Here is a 17,174-nt window from a genome sequence, read left to right as displayed (position 1 = left end):
TGGTGCTTGAACCAAGGCTTTTGATATCACTTGATGAATTTACTTCCTGGCTTGAAGCATCAATTCCAGAAACAGAACATCATAAAATTTTCTTCTCCTTTTGAAAACTTATTCTGCAAAACAAAGCAATGGAGCTTTTGGTACCCATAATCTTATTTGGGTCCTTGAGGTTAGAGGCATATTACTTAATGACAGGAATCCAAGCATATTTCCCATTTAGAACTCCAAAATGTTTAATTCTACATTTGTTAGAAGTATGTCCCTTTTTCATGCAATAAAAACAACAAACATCATGTACCTTGTTTTTCACAAAAGTCCCTTTCTCAACCCAAACTCTACGAGTTCTTTTAAATTATGGTTTCCTATGTTGATGCATGTTCTTGTTTTTAACATTTTTCTTTCTAAAACCATTTTGAACATGTGAAATAGATTTGGTAGCTTTAGCAAGTTAACTTTCAAGAATATTTATGTCAAACATGTGACTCTTACAAGACAAACATTCAATAGGTTGATTATTTTCATCAGATTCAGATAATTTCATTTCAAGATTACTAATTTTGTTTCTTAAAACAACTTCTTCATCTAATGCACTTTCATATTTAATTTTCAATTCCTTAAACTCATTTTTCAAATTTTTATGATCTGCATCTAATTTTTCAAATTCGTTTAACAATTCAAGAAAAGTCTTTTGCAAATCAAACTCACTGGTTTCAATGCTAGAGGAACTTACTTGGCTTGCAGTGTCATTAGTAGCAACCGCCAAACATAGGTTTGCTTCTTCAAGAGAATCACTTGAACTACACGTGCTTGATGCATTATCCTCCCAAGCAATGTACACCTTCTTCTCTTTGTGAGTTTTCTTTTTCTTTCTTTCTTCACTTTTCTTGTTGTTTGGACAATCAACTTTCACATGACCTCTTTCACCACAACCATAACATTTGAAGCTTGATGCAAAGCCTTGATTGTTCTTCTTTTTCTTCAAGATCTTTCTTCCAGATGATTCACCGTTTGCCATCAAGCATAAATTTTCTTGCTCATTAGAAACGCTTGAGCTTGAGGAGCTTAATGTAGAGCTTAAGTCATCCACATCTATGACTTCATTATAAGTGAATCTTAAAAATTTCCAAATTTCCTGTGCACTTTTATAAACAGAGACTTTGAAAAAATCATCAATGGTTAGTGCAAGTAAAATTATATTTCGAGCCTTAATATCAAATTGGGCTCTTCTGTTTTCCTCAACAGTCCAGTCAAAATATGATTTTTCTACTTCCACACCATCAACTGTATTTTTAGGAATATAAGGACCATTTTGTACAGCTTCCAAGTACCCCTATCAATAGACTCCAAAAAAATTTGCATTCTTATTTTCCAAAAAGCATAATTTTCCCCCGTAAAGAAAGGAGGTCTATCAATAGAAGCACCCTCAGCATACACAACATTTAGATTATGACCAGCTATTTTCAAAATTTTTGAAAAACTATCAAAGCAAGCTCTGATACCAATTGTTGGAATCGGTACCAGACAGAGTGTGACGCAGCGGAATAAAAACGAAGAGTAGCAGAAAGCGTGTTCGATCACTTTTTTAAGTTAAAATGGTCCTTTTTAGAAAATCAATTTTCTTTCAGAAAATTTATCGAACAGTTGATATGCGTAAAAAATAAAGAGTGTAGGGAATAGAAAATCACACAAGTAATTTTTATACTGGTTCGATTCAATAGAATCTACGTCCAATCATTAATCACTATAAAAAGTGATTAACAGTTTCACTAAAAATCAGTTTCATAGATATACAATAAGTGAATGAAAATAAAAGATAAAAGAACCTTCCTTCGACGAACGAACTGGAAGAGAACTACTTTGTCAACTCAAAGAGAACCACTCCGACTTTCGACCAATGAAACACGAGCTTCTCCTATTCACGAGACCAGACAAAGTACACCTTGCCAACTTGAAGAGAACCGCTCCGACTATCGACCAACGATACGCGAGCTTCTCCTATTCACGAGACCAGGCAAAGCACCTTACCAACTTGAAGAGAACCACTTCGACTATCGACCAACGATACGCGAGCTTCTCCTATTCACGAGACCAGGCAAAGCACCTTACCAACTTGAAGAGAACCACTTCGACTATCGACCACCTTACAGAATTTAAAGACATTCCTACTACATTTAAATTCTACAAAGTGCTTTTAAATAATTCTAATATCTTCTTCAAGTAAAACTTCTTGCAGCATCATCAAAACAATTTTCTTCAAGATTTACCAATACTCCTTATTGGTAACAATTTCAAGTGAGTCTTCATTTCAATCTTTTGTTTATATTCTCATCCACATTAATTTTGTATAAACTTATTGCTTCCCTGTCTCACCATTTCAGTATGAATCATAGTTGATGCCGGGAATTTTTTGTTGGGAGATTTTGAATTGTTATGCTTTTACTTCTTTATTCTTTAGCATAAAATATATATGTACTGGTGTTTTAGTACCTACTGGTCAAGGGGTTATTTATTATTTTATTAGAAACTTTTGACATTATTCCAACATGTGTTGATCCTAGAGGAACTAGTTGAAATCCCATAATTATGTGGCTTAATTTGGTGTCTCTATTATGAGTTGTACTAAAGAAGAGAACTATAATTTTTCTATAGATGTACTAAAGTAAGAATTTATTTGATCATATAGTTGACTATGCAATGAGTCATCACCGTGGGCATGATCAAAGAACAGTTTGAGTTTGGAGAGATTTCTAAAATATTTGGAGTTTTGAACCATAAATCGGATTGAAACCATTACTATCACGCCTTAGAAGTCTCAAAATACCTAAGCTAGATAACTTAGTAGAATGCAGATTTCAGATTTCACTTATATTAGTTGACAAATGCGTCATTGCTTTCTTCAATTAGTCATCTCAGATATTATTTTAAATTTAAGGATTATGTAGTATATTGTTGCAAAGATTATGACTGTATACAGTGACAAAACAGGTGGTTAGTATAATCTTTCAAATCATTGCTGAGTAAAATAAATCTAAACCACACTTTAAACAAATGGTGGGTCAAAATGAAGAAGAAACGAAATGAGGTGCTTGGTGGCGTTAAAGGATGATTGAAGATCATTTTAGTTAGGCCTATAATGAGAGATGGAAGGGTGCTTTGTATTATTCTTTGTATTGTTACTAGGCCTATCATCAATTTATAGTAATTGAGCAACATCAGAATTGTTATTCTTTTGATGTATTCTCTCTATTCTTTCGTAAAGCTTGGATTTTGTTGTTCTATGGGGATTTCTTATCTCTGATATGTGTTGTTCTGCTATGAGCTCTTTGTCAGTAATCTTGGCAGTGCAAGCTATCTTCCAAACCAAAAACTAATGAAAATAGGCCAAAGGAACGACAGTGCTGGCCCAAAACTTTCTGACCCAACAAAAGTCTGATCCGGCGAAAGAAAAAACTTTCGGTAGAAGTTTCCAGAGTCAGAAGTTAAGTGGGAGAAAAGTGAGCTTGACGCGAGAGAGGAAAGGAGAAGAACTTGCGATCTCCATGGAGTTGCGACGGCAGAGGCAGAGACGTTCTCCAGGCAAGAGAAAGACGCAGAGAAAGGGGAAGAGGAAAAGAAGACGAAGGTGCCGATCAAAGGTTAGTAAGAAAAACTCATTCCATTACTGTATATTTCTTCTTCTCATTTCAAGTTTTACGATATCAAAAATTACAAAAGGAACGGGGATAAACTCTATATATAGAGTTCTGTAAGGGAAGGGGAAAACGGTTACAAGAAATAAAATAAAAAACCTAACTAACGAAAAGGATCATGATTACTGTGTTAAACAGTAATCCATCGAATAATCAGGTTCAATAGCCTCCCCTCAAGCTGGATAATGTATGGTTACTAATCCAAGCTTGGGAACGATGAACTTGAACCGAACACGATGAGGGAATTTGGTAAAAATGTCTACAAGTTGTTCATCCGAACGAATAGGAAGTAGATGTAGTAGATTCGTTTGTACTTTTTCACGAACAAGATGGCAATCGAGCTCTATATGCTTGGTCCTTTCATGAAAGCTCTGATTATGAGCTATATGTCTGGCCGATCTGTTGTCGTAATAGAGGACTGGAGTTCCAACCTCCTGGACCTGTAGGTCACCTAAGAGATAGTGAAGCCACTGTATCTCGCATGTAGTAGCTGCTAGAGCACGGTACTCTACCTCAGTGGAAGACCGAGAAACAGTGCTTTGTTTCTTGGATTTCCATGAAATAAGAGACGATCCAAGGAAAACACAAAACCCTGTAGTAGATCTTCTAGTATTGGGACATGTTGCCCAATCTGAATCACTAAAGGCCTTTAGGTGTATAGGAGAGTCAGCCGAGAAGAATAATCCTTCTGAGGGTTTGGATTTTATGTACCTAAGAACATGTTGAATAGCCCGAAAATGATAATCAGTTGGTGATTGCATGAATTGACTCAACAAGTTAATGGAATAACACAGATCAGGTCTTGTGTTAGTGAGATAAAGCAACTTCCCTATTAGTCTTCGATAAGAACTTGGATCCTTCAAGTAGTTGTCCATTTTGTACAGAGAATTTGTGTCACTTAAAAAGGGGGTTGAACACGGTTTGCAACCTTCCATTCCAGTCTCCTCTAGAATATCTAGTGCGTATTTTCTTTGAGACAAATGGATGCCTTTCTTAGACCTTGCAACTTCTAGTCCAAGGAAATACTTGAGCTCTCCTAGGTTCTTTATACGAAATCTGTTGTGTAAAAGGCTCTTTATATGATTGATTTCTGTCATGGAGCTTCCTGCTAATATGATATCATCAACATAAACAAGTAGAGCTGTAAAACTAGTGGTTGTTCCTTTAACAAAGAGAGAATGGTCAGATTTAGATTGCACATAATTAACAGAAGTGAGGAAAGTGGACAACTTTTCAAACCATTGCCTACTGGCTTGCTTTAAGCCATACAGTGACTTTGTGAGTCTGCAAACCTAACCCTGTTTATGAGTATTAAGCCCAAGTGGTGGCTCCATGTAGACTTCCTCATTTAGATCTCCGTGTAGGAAGGTGTTGTCAACATCCAATTGATGTAGGAACCAATTTTTAGATGCAGCCAAGGCAATAAGCAATCTTACTGTGGTAAGTTTGGCTACAGGGGAAAAAGTATCCAAATAATCAATTCCCTCTTGCTGTGTGTATCCTTTTGCAACCAAACGAGCATTGTATCTCTCAATACTGCCATCAGATTTGTATTTAATCTTGTATACCCATCTGCATCCAATGGCAGTCTTCCCTGGAGGAAGCTGTGTCAAGAGCCAAGTGTTGTTATCTTGCAAGGCTTTGATTTCTTTCTTCATGGCCTCTACCCATTCGTGCACACTTTTGGCCTTATTGTAGGAGTGAGGTTCTCTGGTAGTTGTGATAACCATAGTGTATTTGAGGTGTTTTTCTGATAAGGACTCACAGGACAACAAATTAGAAATGGGATAAGGAGTTTTAAAGCTGTTTTTCACAAAAAAAGGAATGATTAACCTGGTGATCATAGTCTTTTAGATACCCTGGAGGTTTCCTGACCCTGTCAGACCTCCTGCATTCGTTGCCTTCTCTTCTTCCATCAGCATCACTGTCATGGTTACCTCCACCAGTGGTGCCTTGTTGTATCTCTTCTTCAACATTTATCTCATCATTATTTGGACCTGAATTTCCAAGAGGATCATCAAGAAAGGTATCTTTGTTGGTTTCTTGGTCATCCATTTCAGTGCAATTTTGCTGATTTTTCGAAGGAAAAATGTCTTCATAAAAGATAAAATTCCTGCTTATAAACAATTCTCTTGTGTTGATGTCAAGAATAACATAACCCTTGACACCATTCTTGTACCCGAGGAAAACTCCTTTCCTAGCTCTAGGATCCAATTTGCTCCTGCCATTTTCAAGTGTGGAGGCAAAACAAAGACATCCAAAAGTTTTCAAATTCATATAAGTGGGAGGAACATTATAGATGAGATCATGAGGAGTTTTATTCTTGATAATGGGAGTAGGTAGCCTATTAATGAGGTAAACAACATGGAAGACAACATAAGACCAATAAGCTTTGGGCACATTAGACTGGAACATAAGGCTACGGATCACATTAAGTATGTGTTGATGTTTACGCTCCACAACAGAATTCTGTTCAGGAGTTTCAACACAACTAGTTTGGTGATTAATGCCATATAAATCATACAAGCTAACGTGATTGAATTCAGGACCATTGCCAGACCTAACAGCTTTAATCCTTTTCCAAAACTGATTTTTAACTTTGATAATAAAATTCTCCAGTAAACCCCTAGTCTGTCCTTTATTGCTCATTAAAAATATCCATGTATGTCTACTATGATCATCTACAATGGTAAGGAAATACTTGTGACCATGTATAGAAGAAATAGAAAGAGGACCCCAAATATCACAATGGGTTAAGTCAAAGCATTCAGCAAATAAGGAAAAACTAGTAGGGAAAGACAATTTATGTTGCTTAGCATAATGACAAACATCACAAACAACATTATTATTGGCCTGTACATAAGGAAAATGATCACATATTTGTTTTATAACATTGTATCCAGGATGGCCTAACCTATAATGCCACAAATTTACATCAAGATGTTTAAAAGAAAAAGCAGTTTTTGAAACAAAATCCTGATCAGCATTTGGAAAGGCTTGTAGATAATAGAGTCCTTTGTGAGGATTAGCACACCCAATCATCTTCAATGTGAAATTCTCCCTTATTTGACAAATCTTAGAAGAAAAAATTAAACTGCAATTCAAATATCTTGTAAGACTTTCAACAGAAATTAAGTTGAAAGAAAAATCAGGGATATACAATACATTAAAAATGATAAAATCCTTATTGAATTGCATTGTTCCAGCATATTTAGCAGTAACAACTGAGTTATTAGGTAGCCTAACAGTTATGGGACTGATTTTATAGAAAGTAACAAAACTTTTCTTCTCATGAGTCACATGGTCTGTGGCTCCTGTATCAATAATCCAGGAAAGAATACCTGGTTTGTCATCTTCATCATTTCTTTGCATTTGGTTGATTTTGTGTGTACGCTCATCAGCTTTCTCAATCATTTTGAGAAGCTTTTCAATATGTTCTGGCGTTAAGTTGTTGAAGGCAGTACTGATGCCTCCTTGATGCACAATTCCCTGTCTAGAATCATTCTGGCAAGTATTAGCATAATTCCAGTTACTCTTTTTCTCGTGATTCCCATCATTCTTTTTGTACCAAGGTGGATAGCCATGCTTGGAGTAGCATTCATCCACTGTATGATTCATCTTGTTGCAATATGAACACTTCCATGATTAGGATTCCAACCTCTTCCTCTTCCCTGACTGTATGATCCAATACTGCGGTTTTGACTCTTCCAATTTTGTTCAGCCTTCCAGTTATTGCCTTTGTCGGTGATATTAGCCAGCACTCTTGTGATTTTAGTAGACTGATTGTGGGCAGCAGTGCCAGTATCAACTCTTTCTTGTCTCTCCTGTTGTATGATGAGGGAGAAAACACGATTGATGTTGGGTAAGGGTTCTATTAGAAGAATTTGAGTTCGAACAATATTGTAGGTATCATTTAAACCTTTCAAGAAACATATCACGTGCTCTATCTCTCTGTATTTCAGAGAAATCTTTAAAAAATCACAATTGCAAGGGATTTTACAAGTACATATGGGTATAGGCCTAAGAGATTCCAATTCTTCCCAGAGGATCTGTAAATCAGTGAAAAACTGATTAACACTTCTTTCCCATTGTCTTATTAAGTGGATATCTTGTAGAAGATCTGACATTTTAAAATAGTCCCCTATGGAAAATCTCTCTTTTAGCTCTTCCCATAATTCTTGGGCTTCTTCAACATATATAAGGCTTTCGGCAATCTGTGGAGAGAGGGTTTTTATGATCCATGAAAGCACCATTACATTACATATTTCCCATGCATCATACAAAAATTCACTACTTTTCGGTTTTGTGATGGATCAATCAATGAAATTTATTTTGTTTTTGGATAAAAGGGCTCTTCTCATACTTCTACTCCAAGAAGAATAATTAGTCTCATTTAGAACTTGGGAGATGAGAGTTAGGCCAGGGTTCTCCCCAGGGTGTAAGTAGTAGGTACTGGAAGGATTGGCAGATGGATCTGTGTTTTCCATGGTGGTGATGCAAGACAAGAATCAGACCAAGAAAAAGAACCAAGAAGTATCAAGAAACAGACCTGGGCAGCGGAAACAGAATGGGTGTTGATCCTGCTCTTGATACCATGATGAAAATGGACCAAAGGAGTGACAGTGTTGGCCCAAAACTTTCTGACCCAACAAAAGTCTGATCCCGCGAAAGAAAAAACTTTCGGTAAAAGTTTCCAGAGTCAGAAGTTAGGTGGGAGAAAAGTGAGCTCGACGCGAGAGAGGAAAGGAGAAGAATTTGCGATCTCCATGGAGCTGCGACGGTAGAGGCAGAGACGTTCTCCAGGCAAGAGAAAGACACAGAGAAAGGGGAAGAGGAAAAGAAGACGAAGGCGTCGATCAAAGGTTAGTAAGCAAAACTCATTTCATTACTGTATATTTCTTCTTCTTCTCATTTCAAGTTTTACGATCTCAAAAATTACAAAAGGAACGGGGATAAACTCTATATTGTTGATTCAATCAAGCATAAAGAAAATATACAAAACAGAGAGAATAAAGGAAAGCAGAATATTGTATATAATTCTGACCACAACAACCCCCTGATACATCTTCTACATTACAGAAAATATTACAAAAGAAAATAACCAACAAATAACTGTTGAACAGTTATGCACAGTTATACACATAAGAANTTACAAAAGAAAATAACCAACAAATAACTGTTGAACAGTTATGCACAGTTATACACATAAGAAAATAAACTGAAATGAAGAGTCAACTATAACATTTCTCCACCNTGACACTTCAATGCAGTTTGTACAATCACTCCCATGAAATCAAACATGACTAAAACCCACCATGCTTAAGCATTTTTCAAACTTATTTCTACTTAACACTTTAGTTAACATATCTGCTGGATTGTCACTAGAGTCAATCTTCACCACTTCAATAACACCTGAATCAATCACATCTCTAATGAAATGTAGTTTAACATCAATATGCTTGGTCTTTGTATGATACATTTGATGATTGGCTAAATGAATAGCACTTTGACTATCACAAAAGATCTGTACACTATTCTCTTTGAATCCAAGTTCAAAGAGCCATAAACCTTCTTTTACCCCTTCAACCAAAGCATTATATTATGCTTTTGTGGTGGACAAAGCTACAACAGATTGGAGATTTGCCTTCCAACTCACAGTTGTTCCAAACAGAGTAAACACATAACCTGAGAGAGATTTTCTAGTATCAGGACATCCAGCATAGTCAGCATCAACAAAACCTTCAATGATGGATTTAAAATGAGTCTTTCTCTGATATAGAAGACCTGAGTTTAAAGTTCCATTCACATATCTGAGAATCCACTTTAGAGCTTCCCAATGAGTAGGTGCAGGTTCTGCCATGAACTTACTCACAACACTAACAACATGTGCAAGATCTGGTCTAGTGCAAATCATTCCATACATAATGCTGCCTACTCCACAAGCATAAGGAATAGGTTCCATCTTCTTTCTATCATCATCAGACATGATGTCTTGACTCCTTGAGAGTTTCGTGTGATGGGCTAGAGGTGTGCTCACTGGTTTAGCTTTATACATTCTAAACCTTTCCAAAATCTTCTTCATATAAACCTTTTGAGACAAAAATAAAGTACCTTGCAGCTTATCNCTGATGATATCTACTCCAAGAATTCGACTAGCTTTTCCAAGATCCTTCATCTCAAATTCTGAATTCAGTGCATGCTTTAGATCATTAATCATCCCTTGGTCTTTGCTTGCTACTAGAATATCATCTACATACAACAATAGATANAACCAAACTCCCTTTTCAAGTATATAGACACAACTATCATAGCTACATCTCTTGAAGTTCAACTTCATTAAGAAGTCATCAAACTTCTTGTACCACTGCCTGAGACTTTGTTTTAGACCATACAATGATTTTTGCAAGAGGCATACCTTATCATCAACTGCAAATCCCTCTGGTTGGCCCATATAGATTGTTTCCTCTAAGTTTCCATGTAGAAAAGCAGTCTTGACATCCAATTGCTCCAGATATAAATCAAATTGGTTTACAATTGACATCAAGATTCTCACTGAACAATGTTTCACCACAGGTGCAAAAATCTCATTGTAATCCACACCTTCAACTTNAGTAAACCCCTTTGCCACCAATCTTGCCTTAAATCGAGCCTTCTGCACTCCTGGAATCTCACCCTTCTTCTTGAAGATCCATTTACATCCAATCACCTTTTGGCCCTTAGGTAAATTTACAAGTCTCCAGGTGTTATTTTTCCGNAGGGATTCAAGTTCTTCTTCCATTGCACACAACCAAAGCTTTTGTTGTTCACTCTCAAGAGCCTCTTTGAAATTTCTTGGTTCATCTGGTTCATTTATCTCTTCAGCAGTATTCAAAGCATAACATATTAAATCAACTTGCCCAAATCTCTTAGTTGGTTTGGAGATTCTTCTTTCCCTATCACGAACAAGTTGATAGTCATTGGTGGCTTGATTGGAAGATGAGTGCTCAATGTTACGTGATGAACTTTCTGGGTCATCATTAAGATCTTGTTGAGTTTTATTAATAGGAGTCTCTACCTCAAATTGTAATTTCTCCATCTCTGATTCCTGGTTTAAAGTATGCATTCCCATCCTTGCTTCATCAAAGATTACATCTCTGCTAATTATGAGTTTTGATGGTTTTGGGTCCAGCCTCCACAATCTGTATCCTTTAACACCTTCTGCATATCCAAGGAACACACATTTCTCAGCCCTGGCTTCTAGCTTGTCTTTCTTCACATGAGCATAAGCCAAAGCTCCAAATACCTTTATATTTGAGTAATCTGTAGGCTTACCACTCCAAACCTCCATTGGTGTTTTATTCTCTATAGCAGATGATGGACTCCTATTTATCAAATAAACTACTGTATTGACAGCCTCACCCCAAAATACTCTAGGTAATCCAGCACTCAAGATCATGCACCTGACCTTCTCAAGAATGGTTCTATTCATCCTTTTTGCAAGACCATTTTGTTGTGGAGTTGCAGCCACAGTTTTATGCCTCTTGATACCATGGTTAGCACAATAGCTATTAAAGATATCAGAGACAAATTCAAGACCATTATCAGTCCTTAATACCTTTAACTTGGACTCCTGCTGATTTTCAGTTTGAATATGCCAGTCTTTAAATTTTTGAAATGTTTCAGTCTTATTTCTCAATATATAAACCCATACCCTTCTTGAGTAATCATCAATAATACTCAAGAAATAGGATCCTCCTCCATGAGTTTGAGTCCTGGATGGACCCCACAAATCTGCATGAACATACTCAAAAGGTCTTGTGGAAGTGTGCTTACCAACTCCAAATTTCACTCTATGAGCTTTTCCCAAAACACATTGATCACAAAACTTCAACTTATGAAGTTTATCACCCATCAGCAGTTGTTGATTCTCCAATTTGAATAATCCCTTCTCACTTATGTGACCCAACCTCAAATGCCATAATCTTGTCTTGTCTTCCACGGACTGACTAGCAATAAATGCATGAGATATAACAGTGGATCCATCCAAGATATACAAGCCATTAACACGACTACCTTTGGCAATTACAGATGCTCCTTTGGTCACCTTCATAAACCCATTCTCAACCTTTGTAGAATATCCCATAAGATCAAAAGCACTTATGGAAATCAAGTTCCTTTTCAGTTCTAGAACATACCTCACTCCTTGTAACAACATCTCATGATTATCAAACATTCTCAGTCTAATCACTCCAATTCCCTGCACTTTACAGGCTTTATTGTTCCCAAGAAGCATTGTTCCACACTCCTTCAAAACAAGATTCTCAAAATAATCTTTGATTGGACACATATGATATGTGCAACCAGAATCCATAACCCAACTTTTCTGGGAATCATCAGATGAAGCCACCAAAACTCTGGCAGATTCATAGCCAGATTCATAGTCATCTGAAGCCTCTGCAACATCAACAATTTCTTTCACCCGAGAGTCTTGGTCGTCATTCTCAGGACAGTACTTCTTAATATGACCAATTTTCTGACATTTGAAACATCGAACTTGCTTCTTGATTTCTTGCTTCGCCTTGCCTGATTTTCCTTCTCTCTTCTTCCACTTTATCCTTGAGACTGCAAGCTCAGAAGATATTTCTTCCATATTCTTGGAATCTTGAAGTTTCTGAAATTCCTTGGTTCGGATTGAAGTAATGACTTCTTCCAAAGTAATCACTTGATCTTTCCCATACAGTAAAGCATCTCTGAAATGCTCAAAGGTTTTAGGCAAAGCATTTAGAAGAATCACAACTTTATCTTCATCTTCAAGTTTTACCCCAATATTCTCAAGATCATCAATGATCTTGTTAAAATCAGAAATNTGTTCNTCAATGGATCTCGACTCNATCATCTTGAACGAGTAAAGTTGTTGTTTCAAGCACAATCTATGNGCTAATGATCTAGTCATGTANAATGACTCCAATCTNGCCCATATGCNTGNTGNNCTTCTTTCCTTGGCAACCTCTCTGAGAGCCTTGTCCCCCAGACATAAGATAATGGCACTTCTGGCCTTATCAATCATATTCTTCTTCTCCGCTTGTGATAAGACTGGTGACATACTTTCTTCACCCTTCAAGGCTTCATCACAACCTTGTTGAATCAAGATAGCTTCCATCTTGATCTTCCATAACCCAAAATCATTTGATCCATTGAACTTCTCAATATCAAATTTTGCTGCCATTGTTTCTTGGTGAATAAAAACAGTCTTGTCTTGTTTATTCCTACAAACGGCGCCACTTGTTGATTCAATCAAGCATAAAGAAGATATACAAAACAGAGAGAATAAAGGAAAGCAGAATACTGTATATAATTCTGACCACAACAACCCCTGATACATCTTCTACATTACAGAAAATATTACAAAAGAAAATAACCAACAAATAACTGTTGAACAGTTATGCACAGTTATACACATAAGAAAATAAACTGAAATGAAGAGTCAACTATAACATATATATATATATATATAGAGAGAGAGTTCTGTAAGGGAAGGGGAAAACGGTTACAAGAAATAATAAAAACCTAACTAACTAAAAGGATCATGATTACTATGTTAAACAGTAATCCATCGAATAATCAGGTTCAATAAAAACATTCTGACACATCAAGTCTCTTTGATTTTTTCACTCTAAAGGTTAGCTTTGGGACATTACGTCTTCCACTCACTTTTTTTTTGGTGCAAAGTCAGATTATATTCATTAAAGGAGGAAAATGATTCTTCTGTTGTCACTGGCATGAGATTATTTTTTGAGTGGGAATAGGTGAAGTGAAACTCTGAATTTCGGTTATTGTGTCTTCAATCCTTATTTTCCACACATCAATTCAGCCTGTCAATGCTCTTGGTGCAGCCATTGCAATTCTTGGTACCTTCCTCTATTCACAGGTACATTTTCGTTTCTTTCATTTCTGTTTGCTTACACAGTATACTACGTATCTGTTTGAGACTAATTGAAAGTAGTGATGAAGAATTTTCATATCTCTCAGGATTTAACCTCTTATACTTAATGTTCTTCGTTACGAACTTCTTATGTCAAAAGTGAATTTCATTCATGAGGCAGAGAATATACACAAGTACTAATTGTTGCTATTTTCCAGTAGTTTATACCCTGACATGTGATTTGGATGAAAGACCAATGGCCAGATTATTATTTTTTGATTATTTATATTATATTATTCCTTAATGAAAGTGTGTACTTTTCAAATTAAGAATATTAAATTACATATTTGCGCTACAGATAAATAAGTTTGTGTTGATTATTTAAGAAGGCTAAACAATGAATGAGGTGTGGTTTAGAAACTGTCATGTAACACCAATTTACTGAACTGCAAAGTAAACTAAAAAATAGTTTACTTGAATTGCACTGTGCTATAAATGAACTAAAAAATAGTTCAGTTTAGATCGTTTGAACTATTTTTTAGTTCAATTCAATTCAAATGAACTATGTTATAGTTAATTATAAATGTTTATAGTACAGTGCAGTCTAGTACACTTTGCCCACTCCTACTCTTATAGAAATTTAAAAGAGAGTGAAACATATTGAATGAGTAAGTGTTATCCTTGGGTGAAAAAAAATGCGACTAAGTAGATTTGAAAAAGACATGAAGTGTAAGAGGTATGAGAGGCTTACATTCATGGTTTTTTTCTTTAAAAACATAAATGTATGCTTGTGTGTGATGACTTGATGAAAGGTGGTCAAAGATAAGTTGTACTTCGTCAGGTTCTTGAACAGAGTGGTGAAAAGAGTTACCTGTGTACTTTGTGGAGGAAGCTCTTAAGAAAGTAATGAAAAATGACATCTATATACTTCGTCGAAAAAGATCTCGATAAGAGTGAGGGAGGTGAACTCTGTTTGTAAGGCTTGAAGGAAGTAGGAAGTGTAACTACTCTAGCGGTGAGTAATTGTTGATAAACTATATGTGAGAGTTACAAGTCGACTCTTGACGCTAATTTCACTTGTGGTTATATTATTTGTGGTGATAACATGTTTTGTATGGTTGTGTGAAACCATTGTCATAATTGTATGACATTGTGAGACATGTGGCTATGTAAAGTTTGAGTAAAAATTGTTATATATTTTTATTATGATATTTTGATGTCACAATGTTAACTCACCATTTATTTTGGTGGTTATAGTTTTTATCCGCTATAATCGTATTTTATACAAGAACAAATAATAGTATCAATATTTGAAACAGACTTAGGATAAGGAATCAATATAAGGAGACATTTGAAATAGTTTTATAGTCTTAAGAAATGTTTGAAATAATTTTATAATCTTAGATTTTTTTTTCTAAAGTATGTTTGTAATTGAGATTTTCAATAAAATAGAATAAAAATTTTATTTTAAATTATATAATTTTGTGTTGATTATAAATTTTAGCTGACAAAAAATTGAAATGTTACAATTTAAATATAATTGTTATTAAAATAATTAAGCATTATTTTATTTTTTGTAAAATAAAATGTTTTTATTAAATTATGAATATATTTTTAAAATTTAAGTTAATATAATAATAATAAATATATTACAATTTTTAAAAATCCGGTGCATTGCACAGGTTCAAACACTAGTTATATATCATCAATTTAATTTTCTTTTTCTGTTCTGTTTCAAGTTACGTTTTCTACTCTTGCAATTTCATTTCTTTACACTTTCATTTTCCTAATTTGGTTTCCAGTTCTTCGATTCTTTTGCGTTTTCTGTTTGCTATCTCAATTTTGTTTTCTGCATCTGTTTGTTGCTGCTGTTTCATTTCTAGTTAATTCTGTTGTGTTCTAAATTTTGTTTAATGGAAGTTCAATTCAATTTGGGTTGGGCATTAGGGATATTGCAATAATTTCTTGAGATTTCTGGACTATAATTGATTGTGTTCGCTGCCTTGCCTCTGCATGATGTTAATCTGGTTTTGTAATTGCAATTGGATACACGCTTAGTTGCTCAATTTGTGTTTAATCTTTGCTTAGTTGGTTAAAGTCACAGTTGCTTAATTTGTGATAATGCAGAATCAATTAAAGGTGTGCATTGTGTTTGCTTAATTTGCTTTTATGAAAACATGATTAGTCTTCGCTTAGTTGGTTAATTCATGTTGGATTAAAGGTTAAAGTAGTCGGTAATTGTTGTTAATATGAGATTGGAAGCATTTCAATTGAACTAGTGACCAATCATTATTAATTAGTGTTTGAACTCGTGCTTTAATTTGTTTATTTCAGTTCACGCAATCTGTTCACAAAATCCCCCTACCACGTGTTTGATCTAATGACTGAACCACCTTAAGAGACAACCTATGAATCACTTCCTAATATATATTGGACTTTAATTGCGCATTAATTTGATTTGGGTAACACTAGTGTTAGTAACAATATTTTGAAAACCAATATTTATACATGTTAAATAAACAATTCAAAATAAAATTGCATACATGTTAAGTACACAACCACATATCTCTCTACCACTTGCACTTTCAAAAGCAATTCAGTAAACAATATTTGATCTTAAACAAATTCAAAAACAAACTTTATACCAATTTGAGGCACATGTATACAACGCTACGTGCCTTGTTTGCCAACTCGACGCACTATGATAAGAGATTATTGAGAATGGGAAAGATGAAGATAAAGATGTAGAGAGGAACCGTAGACGGAGAAGTAGGCCATTGTCAAGAAGAAGTCGATCAAGGTCAAGAACAAGTTGGCCAAGGTCACTAGAAAGTCGGCCAAAGCAAAGGAGAAGTTGGTCAAGGTGAAAAACAAGACGACTACAATGAAAAACAAGTCAACCATGAAGAAAGTGAAAAACCTGTTAATGAAAGGAATAAGTTCAGTGTGGGTTGATAGAAAAGTCAGAGATATAGGACAGAAGAAGCTTAAGTTTATGAGAGAGTTTTGTTAAGTTAAACTTAAATGTAATATAATTAAATTTTATTTTATTAGGAGTTTTGTTTGCTTTTGAGTGCAAGAGTCAGCAGTTTAATATAGTGGTTATTAGACTAATAAATAATAATTGTGTCTTAATGATAGACTTTACAACTTGGAGATGAAAAGCTAAATGTGAGTCCTATAAGTTGTAGCGTCTAATTGACATGTAAAATTGTAGTAAAACAAGTAACAATACAAGAAAGTTGAAAGTTTTTCACATAAAGGTTTAGTTTTGCTAAATGTTTCCTAGTGGTGTTGGTGAATATGTTGATATTATGCAAGAACTAATCCAGAAATGAAAGATGGGAAGGTGAGAACTAGGACTGGGCAAAAAATACTAAACTGAATTGTACTACAGTTAATTGTACTATATTATACTAAAAAGAACTGAATCATTTTTACTATAACTTAAATATATTGTTTTATGGTTTAGTTTTTAAAAACTGAACTTATTAAATTTTCGGTTCAGTTGTCTTAAAAAATCATTTCGTCCTAAAATAACTATAGTTTTTTTTTTAAATTTTTTCTCTTATGTAATTATTTAC

This window comes from Vigna radiata, chromosome 11 (assembly GCF_000741045.1).
Source record: "Vigna radiata var. radiata cultivar VC1973A chromosome 11, Vradiata_ver6, whole genome shotgun sequence".
Taxonomy (NCBI): Eukaryota; Viridiplantae; Streptophyta; class Magnoliopsida; order Fabales; family Fabaceae; genus Vigna; species Vigna radiata.
This window is presented reverse-complemented; position numbering follows the sequence as displayed.